The sequence below is a fragment of the Magnolia sinica genome, chromosome 3 (assembly GCF_029962835.1).
Source record: "Magnolia sinica isolate HGM2019 chromosome 3, MsV1, whole genome shotgun sequence".
In the NCBI taxonomy this organism is placed as follows: Eukaryota; Viridiplantae; Streptophyta; class Magnoliopsida; order Magnoliales; family Magnoliaceae; genus Magnolia; species Magnolia sinica.
The window spans coordinates 98,140,335-98,150,279 of record NC_080575.1 but is presented as its reverse complement, the minus strand read 5'-3'; the positions used below and the strand labels follow the sequence as shown (position 1 = coordinate 98,150,279).

Below are 9,945 nucleotides of genomic sequence, written 5' to 3'. Positions count from 1 at the left end.
GGCTTTGGTACTTGGTTCAAATATATTTCTTTCAGCCTTTGAACCTTCCCTGCATGCGGCCTGCAGATATGGCAAGGAAGAGCATTTCTTTGCTGTGTGATTCCCATTTTCAGCTATTAATCCATGCCTATCTGCCCTACGTAACTCTGTTCGAGTCCTCTTTATCAATTCAACGCATATTAAGAAACTTTTGATAGAATAATATCATAGTTTCATGAATGGAGAGTGGGGATGGAAAGAAAGGAACCGATCACCTAGCATAGCCGATTCCAAATAGGCATGATTTTTTATTCCAACTGGCCCACAGGGTCATTACCATGCATTGAAGAGATAGACGGCCCACTTCTTGCTGCTTGCCATAAATCCTGGCCTGTTTTACACCTCTACCAGAAAATGTATAAAATCTTGAAAGATAACCAGAGAGGCAAAATTAAGGTTGTTAACTGGCCTGGTCCATATACATTCCTGTCTGGGTCCACTTTCCAGGCCCTGGACTCAGCTCAATTAAGGTGTGAGCCAGTTTAAAAAATTAAAAGGCCCAAGCACAAGCCCAGACAGCCACCATGGCCTGGCATCATTAACCGTAACATAGGGGCCAACGGGCCTCAATCACGATGATACAGCTTTTCCGGGTATGGACTTTCATTTGATCGGTTCATTTGTAGCCCATGAAAATGTATAGTCTGGATGGATGGCGTTGAGTACAGCTTGGATATTATAGTATAAGTAATTAATGAACAAAAGCTTATCAGTCATCCATTGTCGTCTAGTCCGGTTAGGATACCTGGCTTTCACCCAGGCGACCCGGGTTCAAATCCCGGCAATGGAATTGTTTTTATTTATTTATTTTTTAAATTTTATTTAATCTCATTCTTAAAACAATCCTGGACCGTTGGAAACCAATCAATGCTGGCCACGAATTAGATAGGATGATTTTTGTCTGCGCACCAGAAGAGATGGTCCCACAATTTGAACGGTTAGGATTTGCTTCAGTTAACAAATATGTACAGGATCTGAACCGATCAGCAGTTGGGCCCACTTTACATGGACCATTTACAAAAATCACACAAATCTAATAGTTGTATTGGAGGACAACAACAACAAAAAAAGGACAGTAAAGGGAACTTTCGTTGACCATCTATAAAACCATCTATTTTCTTTCCCCAAAAATCATCCAATAGAAAATCTAGGATTGTCCGATCCAATCCATTTTTTGGTGTGTGGGCCATCTAAGGCAAACCCCACCTGATTATCCATTCCGTTCATGCATACATATGCCACGTGTAAATGACAAACGCCATAAGTCAATTCCACCCTTTACTACTATAACACAAACCAAATTCCAAACCATGACTTTGTCAGCCAGTTGACGATTCCCAGCCAATACACCACATGCAAAACCCAAGGATGGCTCTATAAAATAATGTGCAAGGGCTGGCTTCTTCACGGTCAAGGGCACGTGCAAGTCACATGAATTATATTTTTCATGTGTGTGGTTTGGATTTTTTAGATGATTTTGGAATTTTGTTTTTGACCAAACAATTGCAATACTCAAATACAAAATGATAGAATGTAAGGTTTGTGTGTTTGAATGGTTAGGTTGGAAGGACGATGCCCTTTTCAACCCATCCATTTGAATATTCAACGTTTTTATTATTATAGTTTTTAAGGTGAGAAAGAACCACCAACCAACCCACCTTCTCTGGACACCCAACCATTCTACCTCTCCCTTACAACATATCTTCCTTTTCTAACCAAATTCATTGAACACATGCGCCTCTCTCTCTCTCTCTCTCTCTCTCTCTCTCTCTCTCTAAGTCAAGTAAACGCACACGCCACTGAAATATGTGGAGGGACAGCTGCAATATCCAAGCCATCTATCATAAGGGTACCCTATACCAAGAATCAAGTGGACCCACCTTAGAGATCCACATGATGGATGGCTTGATATTTCACTTGTGTACATGTTGGCATGTATAGTGGCGTGTGCATTAACCGACATGTACAGGAATGTGAGCTTAGCGAGAGAAATACTCCACTGCTCCTGGAATATTGTAGGGCTCCTAGCTGCATTGGGACACTTAAAAGAGTCCAATTCATTGATCTAGACTTTTCATTAGGTCCAATGCATATTTCATGGGCTAGCATGCAAGTATCAGGCTAATGTGACAAATATTAACCATTTGATTAAAGTACTCTAATTCAACAGTCAAGATCATTTACTTAAGATAAGTCAATCAATAGTTTTATAGATCTATTTGTTAGTTTCCATTCGGTCATTCCAAAAGAATCATTTTTGTTAGGAATGGAAACCAGCCCATCCAGTGAGTGTAAAAGGGAAGGACGGCTATAGAAAGTAAGGCCAAATTAACGAACATGTATTCATTGAATTCTCAATGACAACTGGTGCGTAGGCGCTGACAAGATAGGGATGAGTTGACTCTACAAGAGAGAGTTGGATCCACGTCACAAATGTTGTGGAGCCTTGTGGGATTAGGGGCTGTTTGGATGCAAGAAACTTTGTGATTGGCACAAGGTTGTTTAGGTTTGATAAATTGTCAACGGTGCATCTAACACATTTTTCTACATGAATCAAGAAAAACAAATCTATTAAAACTACAACTTGGGTCTCGGGTTCAGGTTAAGTTGAGTTGTTAGGATCCTTAAGTTGGGTTAATGTTGTGTAAACACTTCACCCTAAGCCAATAAGCTAATTAAGCTTGAACGGAACCCGAACCAAATCCTAAACCCAAGTCTAAATCCTAATCCAAGCCAACACCCTAGGAACTTAAATCCCAAAAGGCAACCCTAAACCTAATCCAAGCCAAAACCCCATGAACTTAAATCCCAAAAGCCAACCCTAAACCTAATTAGCCCAATCAGATATAACTGATAGAAATCTCAACCCGAAACCCATTGAGTCAACTTACTAAGTCAACCCACTAAGTCAACCCCCGAGTCAGCTCACCTAGTAAGCTTACCCAATCAACTCACATTGTCAAACTAAGTTCAAAACCCATTTAATCCAAGCCCACGTCAAAGCCCAATCAAAGTACAGAGGAAGACAACAAAGCAACCACGTTTGGCCAGAGCTTTCCACATATATGGAGGAGCTTACCTACCAAATCTGGAGGGTTGGCTTCGTACAAGCGGTCCCGAGGGTGCTGCTTGCCACATGGCTTGGTCCATACGAATGCGGATTAGCTACTAACAAGTTGAGTAGCTAGACTCGCTACTGAAGTGACATCACCAAGTTCTGTTGGCCCCACCATGTTTTGTATCCACATTGTTCATCCAGTTGGAGAGATTATATTATGTAACGCCCTGAATTTTGGGGGTCGAGTAAAGCCCGACTCCTAAATTTTCGAGTGCCACTTATGCCTTGTGAATTGACTAAATTTAGGTTTCATTGGATTGGGTATGAGAACTTGAAAGATTAAATGGACCATGTAACAAGAACTATAATCAACAAGCTAAATTAAAGTACGACTATCAAAATGACGCGATAAAGTACGGGACTGCGTCCCGGCAGATACATGTAGACCAAAAAGGTGTACAAAATATCCTTTGCCCTAAGGCCCCATCACTGGCCCTAGGGTGACCCACGGCGACCCGCCCAACAGCTAAAAGTAGGAGAGCTCCTCCTCCTTGTCTATGGTCACCCCATCTAGCGTGTCAAGCTCCGTGATACCTGTATCTAAGATAGAGTCTGGTCGATGTTTTAAAACATCTTCCTAGAGTGGAGTGAGTGATTAACTCAATGGTTCCATTAACATCAAGTTATACAAGTTATCAATTCCATATGTGTAGATAATGAAAGACAACTAAGTACACAATTCTTAGTTACTCTTATTAATGCTCATGTATGGTATCATGATATAATGCATGCCCTCGCCATCCAACACTCCCTCAAGCTACGCTTGCATATGTCCAATACTCCCTCAATGCGACCTCGATTGTCGAGTCGCTAATCTAACTAATGCGATGCGGTCGTGATAATGTTAGCCAAGTGTTTAGTTATGTCCATTCATTCAGCAATATTGAGAAAACTAGGGCACATTTATGAAGTTAATGCCATATCTCGATCGCGAGGCCCAGGCGGTCATGACGGCCTTGTGCTTGTAATCTTTGATCCGTCTGGGTTCGTCACTCCCAGTTAACTCATACAAATGACAGATTTGTAAACTACGTTGCTCGCGGTCACTACGGGGAAGCTTGTTGTCCCAGCGTAGGCCGACAGCTCGAGCATAGTGTCTCATTCCACCATGTCCGACTCCCGAGACTTATAGATCGCATCATAGTTATTGCGAGTGGGGCGTTCCATGGGCGTAGGGTGCCTTAAGTTCAAACAAGCGTGATCATACATGGTTAGTCAACTAGTGGGCCAATTCAGTCGATTTAGGTGAACTACGGAGCATCCAGCATTGAGTGCAAGCATCCCATGTAATCCAACTACTGCCGGCTATCCGTGTTTGACATAGATTGGTCGGATCAATCACTAGGCGTCCCAACGATAGGGCTGCTCGCACGGGTTTTGCAATTTGCTGGCCAAACCAAAAGGGTTAATTAGTTAGCATTTCATAGGAGGTCATAAACATCACTTAATCTTAGAAATTTCAGGCATGCATAGCAATAAGTATGGGCATTCAACTCAATCGAAACATAGTGAGGACATGTAGGCACATTACCACAATTCATCGCAGGTTTTTGAAATAAATTAGAAACAATTTTATATAACAAAAAACGAAATAAATGAAGGGCAGTAGTTCAATAATTTAGCCTAATATAGCATGAGAGCAATCATTAACTATTCTAAGCATGATTAGGCAAATTTATGGAGAAATAACTACCAAAGAATTACTTGCTAATCAACATGCACACCAATTTCACACACACAATCACTATTTGCAACCTAGGTTCGATAATTGGTCACCTGAAGTTAATGGTCCGCACCTAGGAGTAGTCTATTGGATTTCTAGCACCACCACTAGGATTCGGGTCTGTGGATGGGTGTATTGAAGCTCTACACTGATGGGATTAGCTTGCAAGGGCACATGCAAACGACCTACAAGGCTGAAATTTGAAAAGGGCTAGAGGATTACCTTTCTATCGTCGATGAGGCATGGTTGCGGGGTCCATTGTGGGTAGCGGCAATGAAATTTTTTCCCAAATCAGTTCCCCTAAGGAGCTCCTTCTTCCACTTCTCCTCACTCCCTCTTTCCTTTACAGTTGAAAATTTGTATGAGAGTGAGCGAGTGAATTTTTGGGCCTTATATAGTTCATATTTTTATGTCTAAATGGCCCTGGAGGCCCTTTTTCTAGCATACATGCCCCTAATGGGCTAAATTTTAGCCCATGGGGCTACTTTAGGGGCCCCTTGGCCCATTTGCACCATGGGGCAGGTGCCCCATCATAGGATGAATGAGCAGACTAATTTTGGTGGAGATCGGATACCTTTATCGACCGCGGGGACCCTTCTTGCGATTGATGATCATCGGTGCTCGATCGGGGTCGCGGCTATATGGATATGAGTAGGGAAATATCTTTAACTCATACCTCGAGTTTAGTCGCGATCTAACGATTTGATAGCCACAAGTTCGTGAAATAGTGAGAGGTTCATTTCACTTAAGTTTTAGGTTTTAGCCTTGGGTATTTGCATATTTTAAGCACTCAGCCTATAGCCCAATTTGTGCAGTTTTGGATACTATTTTGATTCACCACCTGTGATGGACGTTAAGCCCAATGAGATGGACATTATTCTATAATTTTGGAACTACTAGCCCACTAACGAGTGGTTTAGAGCTCGTTCGGATAATCATGGTATTTTTTGAATGAATTGGGTATGAAGATTTCTTGGGCACAGTTATTAGAGTTTGGATTAGTTAAGTTCATAGTGTGGCCTATTCGAAATTAGTGAAAATGGTGATTCAGTCATGATCACTCTAGATCATTGGTTTTTAAGCTAAATGAGTGACTAGGTTGATTTAGTTTATTAATTAAGATCCAACGTATAGTTGTCTCGGCTTTAAGTATATCTTTAATTTAGTTGAGGTCGTCTTGATTATTTAGTGATATGTCGGCTAGATTTGGGCCCTATATGAACAAATCATGAGGCTAAACTTAATGCTTAAGTGATTGGGCGGATTCATTGGCTTCATATGGTTGATTAATCGAATTCGTGCCGTTCTTTATTGGTATCACCTACATATAGGCTCACCTCAAGCACCAAGAGTCAGTAAGTGATGACATAAGCTATATATATATATATATATATAAAAGGATTTTTGACAATCCAAAATAGTGAAAATTCAGGTCGTTATATATTAGGGCATGATATAAAGAATGAGTCAGATCCAAAGCTCGAGTAGACCCCACCACAGAAAACAGTGGGGGGGAGTAACGCTCACCATTAAAAAGTTCTAAAGGCCATGAATGTTTTCAATCAACTGGATATTTGTGTTTTCCCTTCTTTCATGTCTGAGTTAATATATGAACAGTTTGGATCTCAAATAAACATTATGGTGGACCTTAGGAAGGTTTCAATGGTGGGCGTCACTATCCTCTCTGTTTTCTATGGTGGGGTCCACTCCAGCCTTGGATCTGCCTCATTCTTTGGATCGTGCCCTAAAATGATCTCTCCAAGTGTATGGACGGTGTGGATACAACACATACATCACGGTGGGCCCCACAGAACTTGGTGACGTCACTTTAATAGCGAGTCTCGTTACTCAACCTATCAGTAGTTAATCCGTGCTCGGTCCATACTTTGGCTAGCTGCTTATTCGTGCGCAGCTGGTTCATTTGCAAATTCCAAGCATGTGCTAAAAGTCAAATTACTCCGATAGCCCTTCCATTGTGTCAAAATTACGTCTTATGCCATCTAATTCAAGCCATGAGATTTTTTCATATGGCAATCTCAAATCTTAGCCATTTAAACCCTTTCGAACCTCAAGCTTTGTAAGAATAATAAGAAAACCAAGCTCGGAGCTTATTTCCCTTTACATTTAAAACCATCTCAAAAAATTCTCTCTCATTTTCAAAGTTTTCATCCATCCCTTAAGCCTTAGCCTGGCCACTCCATCTCTCCACCAAGGAGAGAAAAGTCCTATAGGAAAGAGTCTGGTCCGAGTCCAATTCAGCTCAGCCTCATCTAAAGCCACTTAAGCCATCCAAATCTCAATCCAAGACGCTTATTCCAATTCTTGCATCACCATTGTTCATCCAACGGTTTAATTTTTAGTATGCTTCATCTAAAAGCTTAGCATTAACATTATGTAACATTCATTCACTTCTCAACCACCTTTCTCATCAAGTTTATCATTTCTGCATTACATTGCATCTTTCACCTGATTGGTATAAACGTATGCTCTGTGGCTTGCCGACTTAGTTAGATCATGCCCATCAGAAATTCGTACTGACTTGTCATTTACTTTGGCAAGTTGAGGAATTTGGTTGGATTTCTCTAGCCTGAACTTAAGCATGTTATAAGCTTTACACTTAACATCACATCTCATACACATTTGCGACATTCATGTACAAGAACTGATCCTTAACCCTTAAGAATAGTCAAATCTTGTGAAGTAGAGACCGTACGAAAATACAGGCAGAGTGGATACCCAACACTTTCACTCTCTTACCCTGAATCCTGATTACATACCACAAAATCATCTTAGAATTGAAAATCTCTGGATCCTCTCTCCTAACGTTTCTATGGGGTCTAGCCGACTGTAGAGATAAACAATTGACTAGTGGCAACTCTGGTCAAACATAACATTCTTTCAATCGTAGCACGAAGCCCTTTTGAAAAACAAGCACTCGTGGAAGCACAAGCTGATTCCGCACCACGGATTCCAACGTCCACAGAATAGCAACTCTGTTGAGGATTGCTAGTCTTACCAGTTACAACCCGACTTGGAAAACTAAATCTCCCGAATTCTTGAGGATCAATAATTTTTATGTATCTACATTTGCATGTAACATTTATTTCAGTTCTAAAATCCAAAAAAAAACCCAAAAAAAATCAAAACCATTGTGCCCATTCGAGCCAGACACTCCTAAACCTCTTCTACCACAACCCAATCCGTACCAGATCATGAGCAACCATGACTAATCACGAAAAAAGAGTTCCTCCCTTCTTGGATATTGAAGTGTCTGAGACTACTATTCCATAGCCACATCCAACAAAATCAATACTAGTCTCTTGCATTCAGGAGCTAGCCCAAAATGCGAAGATCATGCAAGAAATGCTTCTCCATCTCACATAACCGTAAGTTCTAACAACCAACACCCAAACTGGCCTAGCACAGCAACTGCCTCTCACCCTTTTCCCAGCTTACAGTTCAGTCCAACTACAACAGTTAGGTGTCGCACAGATCGCCTAGCACCAGCCAGCATAACCATCCACCTCAGGACATTTTTTTCTAGTATCCTACCACAAACTGGAGTCAATTCCAATCATATTCTGCAACTGGGAATCCCAATCAATGTCAACATCTTCACGCAACCATAAATTTTTTTTAGTCACAGTTTCCCGTCTCAGTTCCAGCTTAACAAACTCTCTATAATGGGAGCAATCACCAGGTCCAACCTCCTCCAAGCAGGAATCATACGAGCTTCCACGATTCCCATTATTATGAGAGGGGGCAGTTCAGATCTAGCAAGGGGGAAAATCCCTCTCATCTAGTCCCTTCGAAATTGAACAAATCCGAGAGCATTTGCAAGAGATGAAGAGGAAGTTGTAGAAGCAGCATGGAGTAGATCTCTCATCCACTAAGTTCAGAGATCTTTGTCCATTCTTTGATGCGAGGGTACTTTAAGACTTTAAGGTACCAAAATTCAAAAGATATGATGGTATCAGGTGTCCATAGCCCACCTAAGAATATTTTACAGTGATCTTGATGCCATGATAGGCAATGACGGAACGTTGATTCATTTATTTTAGAAGTTCTTAAAAGACCACATGTTAGATTGGTAACATCACTAGACTACTATCAAATCAAAACTTGGGAATGACTTTCCTAAGTATTCATTGATCGTTTCATGTACAATCTTTACTTAATGCCCATAAAGGGCCGATCTTGCTGCCTTAAGACATCGACCCTCAACCCGACCCAACTTACTTGAGTTGCACCCATACAATCTATTATCACAAGTTGGACAAAGGCAAATATAGCCTCTTTATATAACCAAAAAAAAAAAAAAACAAAAAACAAAAAAAATAAAGACTATATATATATATATATATATGCAATGTCCATGTACATGCATCACTTGTGAAATGTATCACATGTGTGACTTTCTGAGGTTCAAATAGCCAAAACATGTACCAAGTATGCAACCGTTAATCTTCAAATGCCCTACACGTGACCCATTTGTCAATATATATGCGTGCCATTATATATATATATGGGAAAAGGTACTATGTGCTCAACCTCATGTTCCATGAGGTCGAGCTGTGTGGGCCCCACCGTGATGCGTTTCGAACATCTACCCCATCAGTCAGATGCACCATTCCATCATGGGCCTAGGTCTCAAAAATTAAGTCAATCCATGACTTGTGTGGGCCACACCACATACAGAAGTGGGGAGGGGCTGTGCACCATTAAAACATTCATAATCAATTTTTGGGCCCACCGAGATGTGGTTTCCAAATCCAGCCCATCCATTATGTGTGTCCCACTTGGATGAGGGTTCAGACCAAGTTTCAGCTGCATTCAAGACTCAGGTGGGCCCCACCAAGTGGTTTCATATGTTTTAACGGTGTCTTCACATGATTTTAGATGGTATGGCCCACTTGAGTTCCGTATATGACTGATTTTTGGGATATCCCATAATTTAGAGGAGACCCATCAAATGCACGGTGTTGATGGTTGACACACATCACGGTGGGGCCCACACAGCTCGACCTCACGGGAGCTTATCGTGAGGTCAAGCACATAGTACCTT

At 41.2% G+C, this 9,945-nt stretch overlaps 1 non-coding gene across 1 annotated transcript; it reads left to right on the top strand.

Annotated features, from left to right (window-relative positions):
• The first annotated feature begins 755 nt into the window (after positions 1 to 755).
• TRNAE-UUC (transfer RNA glutamic acid (anticodon UUC)) lies at positions 756 to 829 on the top strand. Its single transcript has one exon. It is a non-coding gene; the product is annotated as a tRNA-Glu (tRNA).
• The last annotated feature ends 9,116 nt before the right edge of the window (positions 830 to 9,945 follow it).